Source organism: Lissotriton vulgaris, chromosome 3_1, assembly GCF_964263255.1.
Source record: "Lissotriton vulgaris chromosome 3_1, aLisVul1.2, whole genome shotgun sequence".
NCBI lineage: Eukaryota > Metazoa > Chordata > Amphibia > Caudata > Salamandridae > Lissotriton > Lissotriton vulgaris.
The window spans coordinates 1,498,363,355-1,498,386,347 of record NC_141689.1 but is presented as its reverse complement, the minus strand read 5'-3'; positions in this window follow the sequence as shown (position 1 = coordinate 1,498,386,347).

The following is a 22,993-nucleotide window of genomic DNA, read 5'->3' as shown; positions in this document are numbered from 1 at the left end:
TCCATTCCATTTGTAGGAACGGATCTGGCATTTCAGTATAGGCTGCTAAGAACTATCACCTGATCCATTGGGTATAGTGAATTCATCTCCCTACCCCCCCTACCCATTTAAAAATGCATAATGAGCTCTACGGGCTCACCTAACCTTTCCTTTCTTAATGTGCAAAGGAGCAGCCCAAGATGAAAATTTACATAAACTACAGCAGAAAGGACTGACCAGCATTTCTGACGTATGCTTGTTGCACTTTTTAAGCACTTCACTACTGCCGAGCCCCCTCTCGCTAAGGAAACATTCGCATATCTCCCTCTCCCTCTCATCTCAGGGTCTGGACAAAAAGGAGCAGGGGTTCTGGCACCTTGCAACGGTCAGGCGCGGACGGACGCAGAAGGGCACACATAGGCTTGCCTTAGGCGCAACAGGGACGCGTCTGCGCTTCCTGGTTCCTTAAATCTCGTGCCCCCAAGTGCATTCCAGCCATTAGAGCATCAACCATCCCAAAACAATGGCGGCAAGTATCCAGAAGTAGTGATCAAGTCAAGATGTCACAAGGTGTCTCCACCAAGCGGTACAAACTGGGGCGCACTGGAGAGCACACAATAGTGTTCATAGAAGGTTGTTAAAAGTATTCCCCAAAACTGATCTCCACCTTCCTGCAATTAAATACTAAAAATATTTTTTTTAAATGAGAAAACTGATAAAGTGCTAATGCACAAATACAATCAACCTCCAAAGTTTCGGTTACATCTATTTGCTGGTATTATCAATAAGTGGCAGAATATAAAGTAGGTCTGGGTGGAATTTTTAATTCCGTCGGAGGAATACATCTGTAGTGTAGATTAAAGTTTATCTTACAGTGTTTTTAACATAAAGGGAGTGCTTCCTCTGCCAGCCCTGTTTAGAATCCACTGCAGTGCATACATGTATGCACCACAGAGTGATATGCAGTGATTACGAAAGTTTAGAAACTGCTGCATACCACTCGGCAGTGTCACCCTCACATACTCTGCAGTAAATCACTGCGAGTATGTGAGGGCGCCGGGTGGCATTTAGCTCTGCTATTTTCTTAGTTGAAAATGCATCCTCACATCATTTTTTGGACGCGAGGGTGCATTTTGCACTAAGAAAAAAGCTCCAAAAGCCCACTCCGCCCCCATCTTGGAAAGCTGCGCAATCTCGTAGGATTTTAATGTAATTCTGTTGAATTCTGGGAAATCACACTCTGCAAATTCTGCCCACCTCAAACACTAAGATCTGTAAAGTCGGAGAATATGCCAGAACGGCCTTCTGTATAGACCCTTTTACAGTTTTTCATATATGCCGATTCTCTCGGTCTTTAAAAAACGTTCTGCAATAGAAACAATTCAGTCATTGGTGCTAGTCAAGAACCTATGCTCAGCCGCAGTAGATAAGGTTAATGACTCCCTAGGTTATTAGTACAGGGCACTTGGCCAAGACAACACACAAGTTACTGAGGATGTGGGTACCAAATGGAGGAGGCATTTGGGCATCAATGCAGACAGGGATATTTGGCAGAAGTATTTCAGTTTTGGGTTTTCTTTATTGATGAGGGTGAATTTTCATACAATTGTGTTTTTTAATGGCTGAATGCTCTATTATACCCCAGATATACTCAATAAAATGTTTCAGCCACTAGGAAGTGTCACAGATGTGCTAAATTAAGGGACTGCAAACATGTATTTTGGTCGGGTGAGGCTGTGATCCAATATTGGGAGCATATTTTTGCACAGATATCGATAATGGTAAGGCACACGGTTAAATCCTGCTCCTCTATTGCCTTAACAGTTCTTACTGGCCCACCGCTTTATGGGACAGAGGGTGTACAATTTATTTTTTGATCTCAACGGTAATAGCATGATCTATTATTACGACACTTTGCAAAGTCCTAATCAGTCCTACTTTTTTGGAATGGTCCAACAAAATGAAAAAAGATAGTGTGGGGGCGTTTAGGTATTACGGCCGGTTAACACATTTTCAAGCAATAGGAAAATATGGGGTAATTTCGCTGTTGAAGGAACCTCTTAAAAAGAGCAACTTTAGCTTTAGAATACGCTGGCACTGTAAGAAAGGCTTGTAGTACTTTTGGAAGTAACGGTTTAAGAAAGTATGCACTTTAGCACTGGCACTTTGTTAGGCTTCAAATGAGTTTGTTGGATAGGTTAATGCTATCAGATTATGGGCCAGATGTAGGTAATTCTAATTTACCACTTCTTAAATACCGAATCATACCGATTCGGTATTTAAGAAGTGGTAAATTAGAGGGGGGGAAATGTAGGTAATTCAGAATCGGTAAATACAGAATCGGTAAGATAAGGCACCTACATCAGGAATGACCATTTACCGGTCGGTAACGGCCAAAATCGGCCGTTACCGGTCGGTAAATGGCCACCTACATCTGGCCCTTAGTTTGGTAATTTTAGCGCGCAGAAAAATTTAGAGTATGTTATATCTTGTAAACTATGTTCTTAGGCACTTTATAAAATTATATAGTAAGATATATAAACGCACCCGCAAGGGGAATGATTCGGATGAATTAAGTGCTTTAGTTAGCATGTGCTCTTCATGAGATATGTGGATTTATTAATGTCATTTTTTTTACATAGCGTGAATTTAATGTCACAGTGTGCATAGCACTGGTGAAAGGTGTGATTTCTGTTTTTGAGAATTGTATTATTGCTAATGGATTCTTTCTCAATGCAGACTACTTAAAATATGTATGAACTGTACCCCAGGCATAATGTAAAAAGAACTTACATTGCCTTGCTACCACAAGACAGAGATTGAAATGGACAGTCAATCAGAAGCCTACATAAGGAGCATTAAGAAGCGTTATCACAAGACACATCAGACAGATCACCGTCAGTTGAATGCTGCTGAATTACATGCATTTCCTGATTCAAATTATTATCGTATACATTAGTCGCATAATTTAAACATAGATTTATATATATAGAGAGAGAGAACTGTTTTTATCTCTATAATTGGAAGCGTCAGAATTTGATGTACATGTCATGGAAAGCTGCCTATAATACATGAGAAACTACATTTTTCAAAGATCATAATTTCGAGTTGCATTTGTGTTAGATGAACTCTCGTTTAATGAAGCGAAATTGGACTCCTTTGAGATTTTCCCAGAACATCTCTGGTTATCAAGGTACCCAAGAAGCTTTAACAACTTGAAAGAAAACTGCAGCATCAAATCCAGTGTTTTGTTGAGGTCTGTGACCTGAATGAAATGAACATTTTTTATTTTAGATTTGCGCAGGAGTTACAGGTCAAATCAAGAATTTTACAGGGTCATTATTTTAATCATGGTTGACTTAAAATAGCACTCCAAACATGGTTTCTCTCTCCCACTCAGCTGGAAGTAATAGGAATTGAATTTAGCCATTTGAAAACTGATAGTATGTTTTAGATTTCTGTGCATTATTTTGTACTATAAATGATGTCGTATAACAATTTTATGAACAAAAACTATCGCATTTTGTTAGAACCCAACAGCAGTAAAACCCAACTACGGCAAAGCCATCAAACACAATTCAGTTACCCCCTTGGCCGCTAAATCTTTTTCCCTTAGAATGCTAAGCCTTTTTTGGGGTTGTTTGTGCTTAGGTATCCATGCCTTTAATTCCGCGTAAGGTATCCGTGCCAAATATGAGTCCTGTTTTTCCAACATCCTGGGAATTCCAAAGGTATCCAGGGATTGTGGATTCCTCTGGAGGAGATTTAGAAAATAGAGAAAAAAAAGTTCAATTTTGGGGGTTTGGGGAAGAATAGGAAAAAAGTGCTCTGCAAAAGGGTGTCTGTTCTTTTTTTCTAAAAATGGCAGCATCCAAAAAGTTTGCTGTGCAAAAGTCATTATTTTCTGGCATTCAGGAACATGCTGCGCTGAATCAAAAAACTTTTTGTTTACCACAGTTTTGGCATTTTTCCTAAATGTTGTGCTTTTAACCTATTTCCAGTTTGTGGTGGAAACTGCCAAGAAACCCCAGGGTGATTCCAGAGAACAATACATTTCTGAAAAGAAGCCACACTACTGACTTCAGCAAGGGGTAATTTGTGTAGATCCCTCAAGGTTTTTCCAAACACTTTAACTATCATCAAACAAAAATACTAAAAATGATTAGGAAAAAATATCCATTTGTGAGAACATTGTAACTTCTTATCATGATGGCCGATTTACAAAAGTAATATACCATTACGTCCTCTAGATCCTTCTAGTTGCAGGGATATATACGGTTTGTGGGTTTTCCAAGAACCCGAGGTACCCAGAGCCAATAACTGAGCTGCATCTTATAATATGTTTTCCTTGTGTATCAGATATAGAGCAATTCATATAGAATGAAAAATAGGTATCAAGAAAACCTGCGTATTTTTTAAATGGGCACATGATATGACGAAGCAGTTATTTGCACATCTCTGGATTTGTGGTTACTTATACTAACTTGTGATTTAGAGGGTGTTCCTCAAAATGTCTTCTTTCTTGCACACTGGTTTACATCTGGAAGGCACAAATGTAGAGAAATACAATTAGTAATGATACGGGTTATACTAAACTATGTTCCCCTAAGCCTCTTAATAAAAAGGGCACCTCACTTATGTGGGTAGGCCTAGTGCCCGCGATAAGAATGGGCCCAAAGCACAACATGGACACATCACATTCTTCCACTGAAAACAGACTCTTTTTTTGCAAAGTGGGAAACTGTAGGTTCTGGGTCCTAGCTCAGCCGGCACCTAGAGAAACCTAGAAACAGGCACAGTTTTGAAAACTAGATACCTTGGGGTGACTTGCATGGCTATCACCAGGTTTTCTTTTGCAGAAGCCCTTGCAAACCACAAACTTTGACAAAAAAACACATTTTCTGGAATCTGCAGGAAAAAATGAATGTCCTACCACCGACCATTACCCCAAGTCTCCCAATAAAAATGGTACCACACTTGTTTAGGTAGGGCTAGTCGCCACGACAGGGAAGGAGCCAAAATGCAACATGGACACACCACATTTTTTCAAGGAAAAGGAACCCTTTTTTGCAATGTGGCTAGCTGTGGATTTTGGCCCTAACTCAACTGGCACCTAGGGAAACCTAGCAAACCTGCACATGTTTGAAAACTAGACAGCCAGGGAAATCCATGGAGGGGTGAGTTGTGTGGCTCTCTTCGAGTTTTCTTAACTAGAAGCACTTGCAAACTTTTAACTTTGACAAACAAACCTGTAATCCTCACAATTCTGTAAAATTTACCTACCACTTACCATTACCCCAAGTTTACCAATAAAAACGGTACCACTTTTGTGTGGGTAGGGCTAGTGGATGCAACAAGACAGGCACCAAAACACAACCTGGACATCACATTTTTACACTGAAAACTGACCCTTATTGCAATGTGTCTAGCTATAGATTTTTGGCCCTCGCTCAGCCGCACACAGGGAAACCTAGCAGACCTGCAAATTATTGAAAACTAGGCACCTTGGAATCCAGAGTGAGGTGACTTGTGTGGCTTTCACCAGGTTTTCTTACTCAGAAGTCCTGGTAAACTTCTAACTTTGACTGTAAAAACAAATTTTCTTCACATCGCTGGGATGGAAAGTTCTGCGATCTGTAGGGAGCATCAACCATCCTACCACCTACCATTTACCCAATTCTCCCAATAAAAATGACACCACACTTGTGTAGGTAAAGCCAGTGGCTTTGACCGGCAAGACCAAAAACCAATATAGCCATAGAACATTTTCCCATCGAAAACTGATTATTGTTTTCAATGTGTCTAGCCATGGGTTTTGAGCACTAGCTCAGTCGGCACTTAGGGAACCTAGCAAACCTGTACATTTTGTAAACTAAACACGGAGGAATTCAGGGTGGAGTGACTTGCAAAGGTTTCACCAGAATTTCTTACGCAGCAGCCTTTGCAAACGTGAAACTTTGACTAAATAAACACATTTTCCTTACATTTCAGTGATCGAAATATCTTGAATCTGCGGGGACCAACACATTTCGTACCACCCAGCATTCTGGCTTGTGTGAGTAAGCTTATATACCCACAACAGGATAGGGCCCAAAATGCAACATAGATACAGCACATTTTTCCACTGAAACGAAACCTTTTTTTGCAATGTGGTTAGCTTTTAATTTTGGGTGCTAGCTTAGCTGGCAAATATGGAAACTGAGCAAACCTGTACATTTTTGAAAATTAGACACCATAGGAAATCCAGGATGGTGTGAATTGCATGGCTATCATTAGGTCTTCTTACCAGAAGCCTTTGCAAACCTCAAAATATGAGTGAAAACACACATTTTCCTCACAGTTCTGTGAGGGAAATTCTGGAATCTGCCGGAGCAACATGTTTCCTACCACACATCACTATTATTATTGCTTCTTGTAGTGTATGGCTACTCCTAAGGGTTCCCCAGCGGGGAACCAAGGTAGGGTGAATCAAGTCCAAACATTACAACAACCAGGTCTTCAAGTTCTTATAGAACGACTGAGTGAGGTGGAGGTACTCAGAGATTCCGGGAGGGCATTCAACAGTTTCGGACCTAAGTACGTAAAGGACCAACCTCCTATGCGCTTCAAGTGGAATCCAGGCAGAGGGGCTGGTTGACTGATTGACGCATGCAAGCAGGCTGATAAGGCACTACCAGATCTTGAATGTCGCATGGGACTGTGCCAGATCTGGACTTGTACATAAAGCACAAGGCTTTATATTGTATTTATTTATCCATGGCCAGGCAGTGGAGCTCTCAGAGATGATTCGACATAGAAGCAGACTTTTGGAGGCATAGAGGAACCTGGCTGTGCCATTTTAGACTACTTGTAGGTGCCGAATGGCTGCCTTTTCGTCTCCCAGATATAAGATGATGCTGTAGTCAATTCTTGAAAGAATCAAGGCTTTTGATCACTGTTTTTGGGCTGATGGTACAAGTAAGCCAATGATAATTTTTACCATACTTCAGCATTGCAAAGGGCATTGTGGCCACCTGCGCTACCTGCGGCCTCATTGATAAACTTTCATCAAAACACAAAGCCAATGTTCTTTGATCCAAAGATTGCTGTATATATAGGCAGGCCATAGCCCGTCATTTGAAGCAACTTCCTTGGCTACCTGTGATAACACTAGCTTTTAGAGATTATTCTGGGCAAGGCTATGCAGTCCTGTAAAACAGATTGTTCCTATGTCAACAATGTAGAACACTCAGATCAAACCATCTGCTACTGCTTCATTTCCCAAAATGTGTTAGGACCAGGCAACAGGGAAGTTCTTTCACAGTCTTAACAGCCAACCTGTGGAATACTCTGCATAGAGCCACGTCCATCTCAACTTTTAAGAAAGAATTTAAAACTTTTCTTATTGACAAAAGCTAACTCCTTTCTATTTATTTGCACTGATGTACTGACTGTCAGCTGTCTGCTTGAGCGCCGGGCCATCTCATTGGAATCAGCTGTGCGCTATACAAATGGATGATAGATTGATTGATTGAGGGTCAGATCTGGAAAGGTCCCAAGAGCTTCCTGCCAGTGCTGAGGACCACAACGTCAAGGGTTCTTGCCCAAGTCCATAACCTCGGTCTTCTCGCCGTTGAACTTGAGAGCATTGACCCTCATACAGGTGGAAACTTACTCAAATACATGTTTAGGGTGATGGCATTGTGTCCTTGTGCAGATGACAGGGAAAAGACGAAATGCGTATCATCTGCATACAAGAACAGGGTTTATCCGCAGAGGGCATACATATATGACAAAAAAAGCATTGGGCTTAGCGCTGAGCCCTGGGGAACACCAGACATAAGGCATCACGGCTCTGATCTGACACTTGCTGACAAAACCTGTAATGATCGGTTTTCCAGGAACTAGGTCATCCAGGCTAAGGAAACTCACTGGAGACCCAGTGTCATCAGTCTTTCCAGGAGGATGGGGAATGGGAGACAGTATGGAAAGCCGTGCTGAGATCTCATAAAATCAGTGTGGCTAGGCCGCCCACATCCAGGAGTTGTCTCAGTTGTTCAGTAATTCCTAGGAGGGCAGATTCAGTGCTGTGTCCTGTCTAAAGCCCGATTGAGAAAAGTAGAGAAAGTTTTGAGCTTCCACAAAGGTAGTAAACTATAAAGTCACATGCGTCTCTAATATTTTGGAAATGATATGCAGCATGGAGAAAATTGGTCTAAAATTTAGTGGGCTCTATGTTAGTTTTTTTTTAAAGTGGTAGGACCATGGCATGTGTCCATACTGGTGGAATACATCCCTCTTGTAGAGAGAAGTTGAGCAGTCTGATCACTATTTGAAGTAGGTCCAGGTCCAGGAGATTAAGGGCTTGATTTCCATCTTGGCAGATGGGTTACTCCATTACAAAGGTGATGGTTATCCTGTGTGCTGAAATATATATCCCATTATAGCCAATGGGATTTATATTTTGGTGCACTGACTATCTGTCACTGTTATGATAGAGGAACCCATCCGCCAAGATCTAAATCAGGCCCTAAGTTTGGTCGGGAAAGTGGATCAAAGCTGTGAGCCTGATTTGATTGACTGACGTAGGATCAAAAACGGAGGAATATCCAACAGAGACAGCGACTCCATCTTAGGAGCAGCTATAGGCATTTAGTAGAGAATTTTCTTCCCTTCTTGGGACAGAGTCCTGAGAGCTGAATTTGGGTGTGATGTTAACAGCCTGCCCACCAGTCTATGAGCTTTTACAAGTTGAAGCTGAATGTCGGCTACCTTTTTAACGAAAAAGCGAGCCAGCTCTATGCATTGATCTTGAGAGAGCGAAGGCACCGTCAGTGTTTTACTTGGGTCCGAAAGCTCCTTGACCCCAATGGAAATTGTCTTAAGGCAGTTTTGGGCATTAGAGATCTTGCACAAATAGAATGCCACCCTAGCCACCTTACAAAGCCCATGGTAGTATTTCAGGGCTGATTTGTACTCTGCTTTTAGTTCCCCATTCAAGGACTTTCTTCACTCCCTTTCGAGTCTCTTGCATCTTTTTTCTCCCATCAAAGAGCTTCACTGAACCATAGGTGGGGGAATAGAGTCTCAGTGAAGACCTTGATGTTACTTGGATGGTGGCCTCCAGAGAATCTGTGATCCAATAATGGACCAAGCGCTGGTCGAAGGTCCGCTGTCTGATTCAGGTCTGGTACAGTGCAACACAGTTGTACATTCAGAGTGGGGACATGTAATCTATACCAATTCCTAGATTTGCAAGGGGCGGTGGCTGGTCTTATCAAGGGAGGAGCCTGGCTCCTAAAGGAGAATGGCACTGCCAGATGGTCGGACAAGGGTAGCAACAAGGGAAATTCTGTGGTAAGATCCATGGTATTGAAAAAGATGGGGTCAAGGAGGAGGCCTGCCTCATGAGTACGTGCTGAGGTGATAACATCTAAATTCAGCACACTGAATGTTGTAGCCAGATTACACATGGGAGCTTCAAGGTGGATGTTAAGATCACCTAAGAGTGTAAAGTCGGTGCAGTTGAGGATATAAAGGGCAGGCAGGTTGGGATCGGACAAACACCAATTCCCCGCTTATACCGGAGGCCGATCGATCAAGGCCCCGGATATTGTGAGTTTGTGGGCGAGATACAGTGAGAACAACAAGGCTTCTCGCTTTGGAATGGGAAGCACCCGAAATTTACATTTTCTTCTTAAAATTAATGGCAATTAAACCTCCTGCCCTACCCTGCGATCCCTTCTGATGTTGGCCTAATTGGATGGGAGTGTGGCAATGACGGCTGGTTGAGATGCCTATTGCAGCCATGTTTCTGTCAGAAACAGGGCGTCCGGACTGTTGTCCCACAAAAAATTGAATATATGTTTTTGATGCGTAGGGAGGGATCGACAATGTATATTGAAAAAGCTAAATACATTACCTGGGGTACTGCCAGAGGTGCTTGCTATATTGCTAGGTAAGTTGAAAGTACAATCAGCATTTCCTATACTAACAGTGTGGCAGCTATCAAGAGGTTTAGCTAGGAAGTTGAAATTTGCACAGTTAAGTGGGCTTACCTGTGGGTCCAGGGAAGCTAGGCAAACTTTAGGGAAGACTGGACAAAGAAGACACTTAAACATGTGCTCCACGCTTCCACCCTTAAAACTTTACCTACCAATCTAAAGACCCTAGGTCCCCAACTTAATAAAGCACGGGCCAACTCAGTAAATGTTTAAGAAATGCAGCGCTACCAGACGCGGCATAGCGGTGCCTCAGGGTGACACCCTGCCTGATTCAAACAGACCGCTCCCCGACTGCTCTATGTAGGGATGAGTGTATAAAAGCTGAATCGTTATCTCAAGCAGAAGCGTGGCACAACAAAATGGCCGCATGTGTGTTCTTGAAGCGGGTATTTAAACACATGCTTCATGCTTCCACCAGTAACATTCTGTTTTTAAATTGAAAGGCCCCAGGTCCCCAACCTAATAAAACACAGTAAATGATTAAAAGAATTGCAGCGCTTCCAGGCGCGGTATAGTGTGCCTCAGGGTGACACCCTACCTGATTCAAATATTCACCCAAGTGTCCCAATAAAAATGGTACCTCACTTGTGCGGGTAGGTCTCATGCCAGTGACTGACACTGAACAAACCAGGGTCAATAAGAGTATACCCGTGCAAGGACTCCCATTGACAATATTTTGGTCTGCTCTTGTCAAGCACAGGAGGCCCACACACACAAGTGGGGCAGCATTTTTATTAGGAAAAGTGGGGAAACACTAGGTGATAGGAATTGTATTGATTTCTGCTGATATTAGAAGTTTATGCAACCGAAATACAAGGAACATGCACAATTTTAGACAAAGTTAGAAGTTTTCAGGGCATTGTGGATTAAAACAATTTATTGGGATCCACTCGTCACACCACCATTGACTCCCCTCAGTGTCTAGTTTTCAGAAATGTCTGGGTTTGGTAGGTGTCCCTGGGTGGCCACAGAGGCAGGGCCCAATACCTGAAACTATCCCTTTTGTTTATTTTGCCAGCTTGCATCTTGAAATCTCTTCCTGACACAAGCTTCATGCCCACCCACACAGATGAGGTACTGTTTTTATCATGAAAGATGCAGAAACACTGGTTGATAGGAAATGTGTGACTGAACTAAGATTGCAGTACTTTCAGTTTCAGAATTATGAAGAAGATATGTGTGTTTAGAAAATGTTTGAGGTTTGCAAGGGGCTTCTGGGTAAGAAAACCTTGTTTGATGATCCAGGTGAGACAAAGGACCCTGGAGTGCCCTAGTGTCAAGTTTGGAAAAATATATGTGTTTGGTAGGTTTCAATAGAGATGATGTACACGATGTCAGTGAAAGTCAGAAAAGACAAATATTACTGCATAACCATCTGGTACTCAAGTACAAACACATACTGGATGATCTGGCACGAGGGTGAGTGAACAGTTCAAAATGTAAATTTCATTAACAAAAGATTTTTTTAAATCAAAGTGTAGAAATCACTGTTAAGAAGTTAATTAAAGGTTCAGATTACTGAACCAATGACTCACGGGTCATGAGCTGTAATGCTATGACAATGCACCAACAGCTTTACAGGCCATTGATGTACCTTTCATGAGTCACACAACCAAACCGATTCACACCGCCATCCACGGGCTCAACACATTAAAACACACACATCAACAAATGGTGTCCTTCAAGGGCCCATCAATTTTATACACCCACAGGAATGACACACAAATCACACCACCTTGTTGGTGGGAGAGTTTGTGGACTGCCATTTAGCTAGCTGTGTGTGTGTGTGGACTGGCGTTTGACTGGCAGTGTTTGTGTAGTGACTAGCAGCAAGTCACTACACAAACACACTGCCAGCCAGTCACCACTACACACACTGCCAGCTAAATGCGAGTTCCCACACTCTGCCAGCCAAATGCCACATCACAAACCGCCAGCCAAATGCCAGTTCACACACACTGACAGCCAAATGCCAGTTCATACACACCACCAGCCAAACACCATTGCACACATGCCACCAGCCGAATACCAGTTCACACCCACCACCAGCCAAATGCCATTTCACACATACCGCAAGCCAAATGCCAATTCACACTCACTGCCAGACAAAAGCCACTCAGATATCATCATGAAGCTTCTGTCCACTTTCGTTTCTAAAACACTCCCACAACCACCAAATCAGACACACACAAAGCGCATACAGGAAAAGTTAAACATCCAACTAAAAACAGAACATTTTCTTTTCAAATAGAACGAACAACATGAAGTACTATTTATGACTTCATACACAAGTGTAACTAAGCAAATCAAACTGCAGACAACCATTAAAATATATAGTAATACAGACCCCAGTCAGTTCCCTTTTACTACCATGGTTGCTCCCAATACTTGAGTTGAGTATGATATAATATAAAACATGTGACCATACATAGGCTAGGATTAGAAGGGCAGTACTTATGACTCTCCTTTTGGACTCCTCTTCGGACGTAGACTCTACATCTCCAGCGAGGAAAGTCTTTTTTCAGTACCAGAGGAATATATTCAGGAAAGTGGTGATCTTTCATACTAGCCACATCTTTCACCACTCTGGATATAGGACCACTTGCTTGCTCGACTGCAACAAGGCTGTCTATTACAGACTGGTGGAACTGTGCAGATATCATCTTGGAATCTGGAGAACAATCTTTGAAATCAACATATGAATTTAAGGATGCCAAATGCAATAAATGAACAGCCAATGTTGTAACAGATATCAGCACTGTAAGGCTCTAACCTTTGATCTACTCTATCTACACCTCCCCTGTGCTTGTTGCAGCTTAAAATGCACACAGGTTTGCACATTTCTGCTACCTGACCTCAAACATCACTGATTAGATGCTTTCATCATTAACAGTTGTGAGCATGTGGACATTTTTTCTGTCTGAACATTTCAGAGCAAGAAGTTCAATACTACACAAAGCAATGTTCTGTCCGTTTTCAAGTTTATTTACAGTCAAGCTCATTGGCGTAACCTTTATGGTGAGAGTGGATTGTGCCACAAGCCACATTGGACAGTTTAAACAATTCCTTAAATAATTGCACACCTGTGAAGAAATTTTCCCTGTATGAACTATTTATTAAAAAGTCATCTTGCAAGTTCCCACACAATTTTTTCACTAACTGCAACTGTGGAAAAGCAAACAGAGGGAATAATTGAAGAATCCTTACCATTCTATCCCCTGAAATTATATGCATGTCCAGTGGAACTTTGACTTAGTATATGCAGCTTAACACCATAACATACTTTCTTGCTGAGAATGCATTGTCTGAAAACCAAATGGCCCTTGAAGAGTAACAGAGACTCATTCACAGATATCTCCTTCGATGGAGCATAGATCTCTGAGAAACGACCTACTAAATGGTCAAGGGCAGGCCGTAAATTGAAGGGACAGTCACAATCAGGGTGATCTTGTGGCAATGCTGTAGCCTAATCCACAAAATGCAGCATCTGCTGCAGAAACAAATACCAATCTCTACTCATGGTTGCTGAAAATATAGCACTAGCCATCAAGGGGCAAACAGACCACTATAAAGACAGTGATGGATTCCTTATCAACCCCATCAGCAAAGTTAAAACTCAGAACTGTTTAAACTCATGGAGATTTGTGGGAGTCCACAAGATAGCTTTATAGTGGATCTGAAGTGTGAAACTGTTGTCCCTCAAAAACTGTTCTGCATACAAATTAGTTTTCTCACCAATTTAGTCCAAAAACACATCATCATTAAACAGTTAAAATAAATTGATGGGCAAACAATTTTCTGCATTGACTCAATGCCCAGCCACACCCCTAAATGGAGACAAAACAGGCAGCTCTTTATTAAGGGCAACCCAGATTTCAGTACTTCCAATGGGAAGCCTTCCAGACCCTGCCTACAATCCGGCTGGCTGCTCATGTACTACCAGCATATCAGTGTCATCCTCTAAAAGAGACACTTCACCAGCGTTAAAAGTGGATTAATCATCAGATGATTCCTCTCAGACAGAAAAATCACATCCAGAATATTCAACTTGGTCCTCTGCCTTGGATGCAGAGTCAGTCTCAGAGCCATGTTTAGAGGCAGGTTCAAAAAGCCAACCAACAACCTGTTGTGCAGTCAGCATGCGGGAAGCCATAATGCTTACTAATGCAACTAAAACAATAAGCAAGACAACAGTAAACAACACTGTGTCAAACTAGAACTCAACAAACTGTTGTTGCATCAAACAGTGAATCTAACTATTGACAAATACTGATCTGGACAAACCAAACAACCCACACAATCAACTTTATACTCTAAAAAGATACCTCTCACTTGCCACAGTTAGCTAGACTGAGGATCAACTGCACCTACTCTGCAAAGACACAGCAAGCACCAAAGATATTTCTCTAGAAGGGAAAAACAAAAAAAGAATTACACACAAGACAACCCAATACAGATCTTGCACATATCCAAATGTGAATTTGAAACACAATAATACATAAGTTAAGTATGCTACAGTTATTACTACAGATACAAAAAATCATGTAGGGCAATTACACTAATTTAAGGACAACATTACAAAAATGTTTCCTTACCAAACTACTACCACATAAACTGCAGATCTACCAATGCCCAACCCGCAAGCAGGTGTCACAACCAAAGAAATGAAATGTTTTGTTCTACGATAAAAAAATATATATATTACGTTTGCAAATGATGACAAGAAATCAAACTGTTAACATTATAAAATACATTGAAGTCTGCCCCTGAAGGCAGATTGGCATCACAAACGCCCAATCTGTCCCCAAGTGCGGACACCAAAGGCAAAGATTTGGCACCCCAGAGGGGAGTGACACTTACCTTAGCTTCCAGCCAAACGCCAGTTCACACACCAAATGCCAGCCACATATTCTGCCAGCCACACACACCACCAGCCAGACACCATTCCACACACCAGCCAAATGCCAATTCACACAGACTTTCAGCCAAACTACAGTTTACAGACAACGTGAGTTCACATACAACGGCAGCCAAACACCAGTTCACCCATGCTACCAACCACTGTCACTGTCACCAAACCAAATCCCTGGTGTTTAGTGGCTTTATGCCCATGTTGTGAACAGGTCAGCCTAAAAATGGCTGCTATGCACCTAAGGGGGCAGAAAGTGGCCAGACCATGTGCAGATATATTCGGTTCAGGGAGTGACCCTTGCCCAAGGGGCCGCTCCCCGACATCCATTCCAAATATTCCTTCTGTCTAGTTGTTTTCTGCCCCTAGGGGGAAGATTAGCCTAAAAAAATTGGGGGGGGGGGGTGTAGCCAAAATCAGTGCCCATGGGGCTGCTGCCCCTGCTTCAACACCTCAATGGTGTCTAGTGGGGGCATTCATACTGCACTATCATGGACTCACCCACGATCCTGCAGCAGGAATGCACTAAAGAGAGACACACTGCAAAAGGAAAAAACATTTCCTTCCCCTGGAATGCCTCTGCCCTCCCTATTCCTCCCGGGAGCAAGGACTTACCAAATACATCCTCCTCCCTGGATGAACGTGAAGGAAATGGCTTCCAGTGCATCCTCAATGCCTGACGTCGGCGTACAGTGCATGTGCTGACATAATCAGACTGCCAGGGAAGGGATTGGATGGAGTTTGGCAGTGGAAGTGCTTCTGGGGGGGGCTGCATTCCAAGCACCAGCACTTCCCCCGCGGGTGGGTGCTAGGACGAGCTGGACATGTCCTCAGCACGTAAGCGCTGGTGCTGGGGATGTGTCCCTCACAACAGTAGCACCCAAGGAGTTAATAAATACAAATGAGTGCAGACCGGATCACTGACATAATATCGACAGACAACATTTCGACCTACCAAAATATCTAGGTAAAAATATAGAATGCCAGAATATCGGCTGCCTATCTACAAACAGGTAAGTACAAAAATATCGACTCCAAAATATCGATTGAAAAAAATATAGACTGTCAAAATATCGAATTTTTTAAATGTCTTAAAATTAATTTAAAAGTAATATATTAATAAATATAATTAGTTTAAACATACTTAAAATATTTAAATAATTGTAAAATTATTAAATAGTTAATGTAACTTTAAAATACAACAAAAATAATATATATATATATATATATATATATTACCTACTGGCGTGTCGCCAGTAGGTATATATAGTTAGGATTTTTTGTCTATGGAACCTTTGAAAATTCTATGTCTAATAACTTTGGCGTTTGTGGACGGAATCGGCTGAAATTTTCAGGGAAATGGCACATTTTGTGTCTGAGCAGCCCCTGACAATTTGGGGGGGTTTCGTCAAGGGGGGGCCGAGAAAAAAGGGGGGTCCCAAAACGCGTTTTTCCCATGTTAATTTCCATAGGGCCTTTGGCCTCACTTTTAGCTCGAACGGCTGAATGGATTTGCACGAAACTTGGCAAAATTGTAGGGACTGTTAGCCCGATGTGCCTTTGCTAGGTCTCAATATATGTGCTTCAGTGGATTTTGAGAAATTAACGTTCAAAACAAGATATATATCTGTAACAGCGCTCCGGGCTGCGCTCCGGTCCGCTTACTTTTCGCGAAACGGAACTTTGCGTTGCGAAGCTGATTGGCTCCCCGGTGTCTGTCAACATTCTAAACAGTCCGGAGCGGCCGCCATCTTATCTCTCGGTAGGATCGAGAAAGAAGAAGAGGTGAAAAACGAAGGGGGAATTTAATGAAAGGGGGCAAGGTATACCCCTCTTGACCCCCTAGGAATGTTGTTGGGGTTATTAAAGGGTCCCGTGGGGAAAATAAAAAAAAAATTATTTTTCACGGTAGAAGCGCTTCCCGGGCCGCGAACTGGGCTGCAAACTGGTAGCGAAACGGGAATTCGCCATTTTGTGCTTCGTTTTAATTAAATTACTAGGTATAAGGGGGTGCGGGAGACGTATCCTAATCCCTTATGTTTTCTGAGGGTGGCTGAGGAGGCTCATATATGTTGATACATGTCTTCCAGCGGCTGTGCGTGAGCTTTTTTTTTTTTTTTGCTGCGTGACGTCTGTTAACGTTCGATTCAGGAAATCAGGAAGTGTTGACCGCCAATTTGTCAGTGCGATAAAATATTTTGTTATAAATGAATCCTTATTGATAAACATTGTCTGCGCCATCTTGCCTTTTTTCCAATGCCACAATTTTGTCGTGCACGGCAGCCATTTTAGATGCCAGGCCGGTCCCAGGCTATCACCTAGCCCTGCGGATGTAGTTTATGGCCCCAGCTGTAGAGAATCCAGACATGCCAACCCTCCCGATTCAGGCGTGAGACTACTGATTTCAGTGCTAGTCTCCCGCCTCCCGATTTCTGCAAGCAAAAACCCGGGGGCATATTACCAACAACTAGCGATAATTTTTGTCTCTAACTTGTTTAGAGACAAAAATTATCGCCGCACATCGGCGATTTTTATCGCAGATAAACCTTGCTATTAGCAAGGTTTATCGCAAATGCGATAAAAAACGGCCGCAATGCATGAAAATCGCTGAAAAGTCAGCGATATTCATGCATTATCGAGCAAATGCTCTTAGCCATGTTATCCACCTCCCATTGGATAACATGGCTAAGAACTGCTCAGGGCAGGTGTTAGCTTTTGGAGATATTCGCGCTTAGCGCGAATATCTCCAAAAGTTGGTAATAGGAGATAGCGATGTTAGGGACTGTTTCCAGTCGCTAACATCTTGGCACGCCCACTTTGCATGTCATTAGTGATAAATATCACTGACATGCAAAGCGGGGCCCAAGATGGTCGCTATCTCCTTTTAGCTGTCACTAACTGGTGTTAGCGACAGCTTGGTAATAGGGAGATAATTTTATCTCCGCTTTCTTGGCTTTTAAAGCCAAAAAAGCGGAGATAAACCCCCTTGATAATATGCCCCACGATTCCTCGGGGGTTTCAGCTGACAAGGCTTGGTATTGTGTTACGTGGTAATTTTTCCAGAAAACGTCAGAGGGTCGATGCAGGGGTTCTAGAAGGGGTGATAAACCATTTAAGCCTCATGAACAAGCTCATGGTCTTTTAAAGATCTGTGAAGTACTCGGGGCGGCGGTGTGTGTGTGTCCTCTTTCAGGAGCGGGCGGGGGGGGGGGCACTGCCAGCAACTTGCCAGGCCAGGCAGTGTTCAACACTTGCATCACCCTTTCTCTGCCTGCTATTGCGCTCCATGCTTTGGAAAGGTAAGAAAAAGAACGTGCATTTGAGTTTGAAATGTCCGATCCTGTAGCAGTACACTTGCAAAGCCCACACATGACAATAACCCAATTCAAGGCCCCATTCACCCGATTTTTTAAAAATATATAGCACTCCAACAAAGTAGGATTATAAAACTTTATTAACTTTTAAATATAACGAACGGAACAAAAACTGTAAAAACATTTAAACATTTTTGACAAAAAAAAGCAACAATGGTAAGAAGCTGTCTTTTGTGCGAATAGTCCCAAGGCAGCACAACGTGCTGAGTTCTGGACGGCACCCAGGTGATGTCACCTGGGTGCCGCACTGGTTTTTGGGATCCTACAATGCAGCTCAGAAAAACAGCGTGGGGCGTCCCGGGTGGTGCGGAGGGAGGCCTCGTCAGTAGCGGTCTGTTGTGCGAATAGTCCCAAGGCAGCAGAACGCGCTGAGATGTGGATGGCACCCAGGTGATGTCCAGTAAACTGCCGCACTGGTTTTGGTATCCTACAATGCTGCTCCGAAAATTGGCGTGGGGCGGCCCGGGGGGGGCGTGGGGGAGGCGGCGTGAACGGGCCTCCCCAGGTGGCGGCCATCCAGCTGAGTTGCGCCCGCTCTTGCGGCTACAGCGTCTCGCTCACCATGTTGTTGAGTTGCTCCCACTCTTGCAGTGCAGTGATAGGCGGCTGCCACAAGACTCTTAAAATGGCGGACGGCTCTTCGGTTTTGGGCCTGGTCCACTAAAATGGCCCTGGGACACCTTGGAACTCGGACGCTTGCCTGCTAGGGCTTGGGCTCCATTCTCGAAAGCGTCCCCTCAGCCGTGAAGATTCTACAAAAGTCTTGGGGGCCCTCGACTCCTGCAGGCTTCCGGTGGGGAGCGGCTGCCATGTTTGCTCGCGGAATGACCACGACGGAGCCACGAGATGGTGGTGCTCTCATGCTGACGCCAGCTTCAGTCTGAATCATCCAGAAACAAGGTGGGGCTTTCAATGAAAAGTGTTATTTTTAGGTCATATGACCAAGCCTTCCATCTTTAGGAAACCAAAAGTAAAATGAACCAATGAAAAGTTTTATAAACAAGTCACATGACCTGTTATGCGTCATAGGGCTACAAAAAGCGTAGAAAATCCGTTGGCACGTGAGGCGGCGTCAGTAGCGGACCGATGTGCGAATAGGCCGAAGGCAGCACAACACGCCGAGATCCGGATGGCACCGAGTTAGTGTCCAGCAAGTTGCTGCACTGGTGTGGCTATCCTACAATGCTGCGCCGAAAGTCGGCGTGGGGCGCCCCATTGGCCTGTTTGGTCGCGTCAGTCAGTGGGGGCTGTGCGTCTCCCCCAAGATGGAGGCTCCTCGGCTGCAGTGGAGCGCCCCTTAGCGTTTCACTCGCCGTCCAACTGAGTTGCGTCCGCACTTGCGGCTACAGTAGGCCGAAGGGAGCACAACGCGCCGATATCCGGATGGCACCGAGGTGGTGTCCAGCAAATTGCCGCACTGGTGTGGCCATCCTACAATGCTGCGCCGAAAGTCGGCGTGGGGTGCCCCGTTGGCTTATGAGGTGATGTCAGTAGTGGACCGATGTGTGAATAGGTCGGAACCAGCACAAGGCGCCCTGCACTGTTGAGCCTTTTTCAATGCCTGTTTTTTGTTGTTTCCCCTCCATCAAAAACAAAAAAAATATATAAAACTGTGCAAAAATACAAAAAAATCAAAAAATGTTTAGAAAAGCAGTGCTTGTAAGACTGTCTGAAGCTTATTTGCACCTGCTGTAGCTTCACTATTGCCCTGGTGTGGCCAAAGATCGCCCATGACATAGGCGGCCGGCTCCCGAGGTCCGGCTGAACTTTTTTCCTTTTCCTTTCTGCTTCTTGTCCCACAATCCGTTTCACCTGAAGACACGACCAGGTCCCTGAATGTGTGCAGGGGGACGCTATTGATTGAATGAAAATGGCGGCTTGACACAAAGCTGACTCAAGCGTTGCTGTTGATGCTATACAGACAAAAATTGGTTTTCAGTTTGTACATTCTTCAGGATTTTTTTTTCCATCCAAGGCTGATTGAGAGTTTGTAGAAAAATGGCTTCAGATTTTCCACATATTACTCTTCAACATTCTTCCTAAATGTAACAATGTGAGACTCACTAGGAGAACAGCTGTTTATCTTTCCTTTCAAAATGCTGCCAACAATATTTTCTGAATGGAAGACACCATCTTGTAGCATAAAGGGCCGAAAGGGGTTCTGGTCTGGCCGATGGTTGGTGGAGACATTTTGACTATATCTTGGACCTGCCCGGCCTCGCCCAAAATGGCGCCGGTATAAATGGGACTCGTAACTCCTTGTTGTGTACTGGTTGAACAACCTTGATATCACGAGATATGAATGCAGTTTTGATGCTCATGGCGGGCGGGGACGAGAATTTATTGAATATTTCGACATCCCTATTGATATTAAGTTCTGATGTGTTATTGATTACTGTACTATTGAAAGTTCGAATTAACGTCCCCCATGGTACTTGCACGCAAATGTATATCTAGATAACTTTTTTGTAAGTGGCCCTGTCGTATTTTAATTACAAAATGTACGTCCACCGATTCCGCAACTGTTAGACACCTTAGTTCTTGCAACCTAATGGCTCGCTCGTTACGTTCCTCTATAATGTAAATGTCTCCTCATCATATACGATTTCAGTTTGCTCCGTGGCCGGCCCACGTGGTTATAGGCCCGTATTTGTATACTGACATTTTCACAATAAAGGTTTTTAAAACAAAACATGGTAGTAGTATTTACATTGGTAAAGTTTTAACTTTTAGTCACTGTTTTCGAATCAGTAAAAGGCAAGTGAAATAAAGCAGTCCAATTACATGACGGATAAAAGGTATAATATGTAGGAACGCAGTAAAGATAAATGGTCAAGGGCAGTTGTGTTTTCCACTCCTGCAACATAAAGTGATCGATAAGAATCTGATAATCAGGCGTATCGGCGACTAAGACAGCAGGCCGAGTCTCTTTTACTCAACGGCTCCGTCATGGAACGAAGAAACGCCCCTTTTCTCGAAAAAGGAATATATTTTACTTGCAGGACAGTTGTAAATTTTCCGGGAAAGTACATTAGCCTGGAATATTATAACATATATGTTTTTTAAAAAAAAGTTCGAAATCAATAAAAAGCGTATTTTTTAGGTCATATGACCAAGCTTTTCATTAATAAAATAACAAAAGTAAAATGAACCAATAAAAAGTTTTATTAACAAGTCACATGACCTGTTATGCTTACGTTACGCGCCGCGCCCCGGATCACTTCCGGGTGCGCTAACGCGGCGTGTCATATAACGCATTACGCGACAACGTAGGTCAAGAATATAGTCAAAATGTCTCCACCAACCAGCGTTCGGAACACAACCCCTTTCAGCAGTCCAAAAAGTTCTGTTAAATGACAACAGAGGGGACAGGCAACAAGAGCCATCAGTCAAAGAGGGGAGGGCAAGTTCTTCTCTACCGGGTCATGTTGGGGCGCTACCGGAACTGATCGAATTGGTAGTCTACAGTGTTTCTGGATGTTTCAGACTAAAGCTGGCGTCAGCATGAGAGCACTACCATCTCGTAGCTCCGTCGTGGCCATTCCACGAGCAGACATGGCAGCCGCTCCCCACCAGAAGCCTGCGGGAGTCGGGGGCCCCCAAGACTTTTGTAGAATCTTCACGGCTGAATATCTTCCATTCAGGAAAATGCTAAAGACCTTCCTTTTCAGCCAATAGACAGCATACGTGCTCCCGTTCCAAATGTGGCAGATGTCAAAAGCGCGGAGATGCTCCCTAGGGAGTCGAGACCAGCGCTATACAAGCCAGTAAAATAAAAAAAATAAAAAAATGAGGGGACGCTTTCGAGAATGGGACCCAAGCCCTATCAGGGAAGCGTCCGAGTTCCAAGGTGTCCCAGGGCCATTTTAGTGGACCGCGCCCAAATCTGAAGAGCCGGCCGCCATTTTGAGAGTCCTGTGGCAGTCGCCTATCGCTGCACCGCAAGAGTGGGCGCAACTCAACTACATGGTGAGCGAGACGCTGTAGTCGCAAGAGCGGACGGTAAACAGCTGAATGGCGGAAGAGGCACAGTGTAGCAAAAGCGGGCGGAATGGCAACTAAAACGGTAAAGGGGCGCCCCACTACAGCGTGTCTTCAGGTCAAACGGATTGTGGGACAAAGTCCAGAATAGAAGAGTCATCAAAAGGCAAAAAGTTCCGCCGGACCCCGGGAGCCGGCCGCCTATGTCAGGGGCGATCTCAGGCTACACCAGTGCTATAAGACTTGGGGAGGGGGTCGGAGCCAAGCGTCTTCTCCGAGTCCGTGCCATCACACCGCCCCTCGGGGGCCTCCGTCAAGCGGTTTAGGGAGGTACCATATAACATTGTTTTCAAATGCAGTCAGGTCCACAAACGACCCTCACTTACTTTGAGAATAGTGAAGCTGCAGTAGGTGGAAATAAGCTTCAGACAGTGTTACAAGCGCTGCTCAGAACTCTGAACTATGGCACCCAACATCCAGGACTTGCCATCCGGATCTTGGCGCCTTGTGCTGCTTCCGACCTATTCACACATCGGTCCACTACTGACATCATCTCATAAACCAACGTAATGTAAATAGTTATTTAATAAAATGTTTTACCCTTTTACTTTGCTGGTGTGTTGTCTATATTTTTAATATTTGCATAGGGTTTGTCGTTATTTTGGGCGGGGTGGGTGATGGAGCCGAGCTGTCTTGCAGCCCTCATGGTGTGGAGCTCAGTTCATCTCACTATTTTCGTATTTCTCATGAAGGGTTGTTCCTAATAT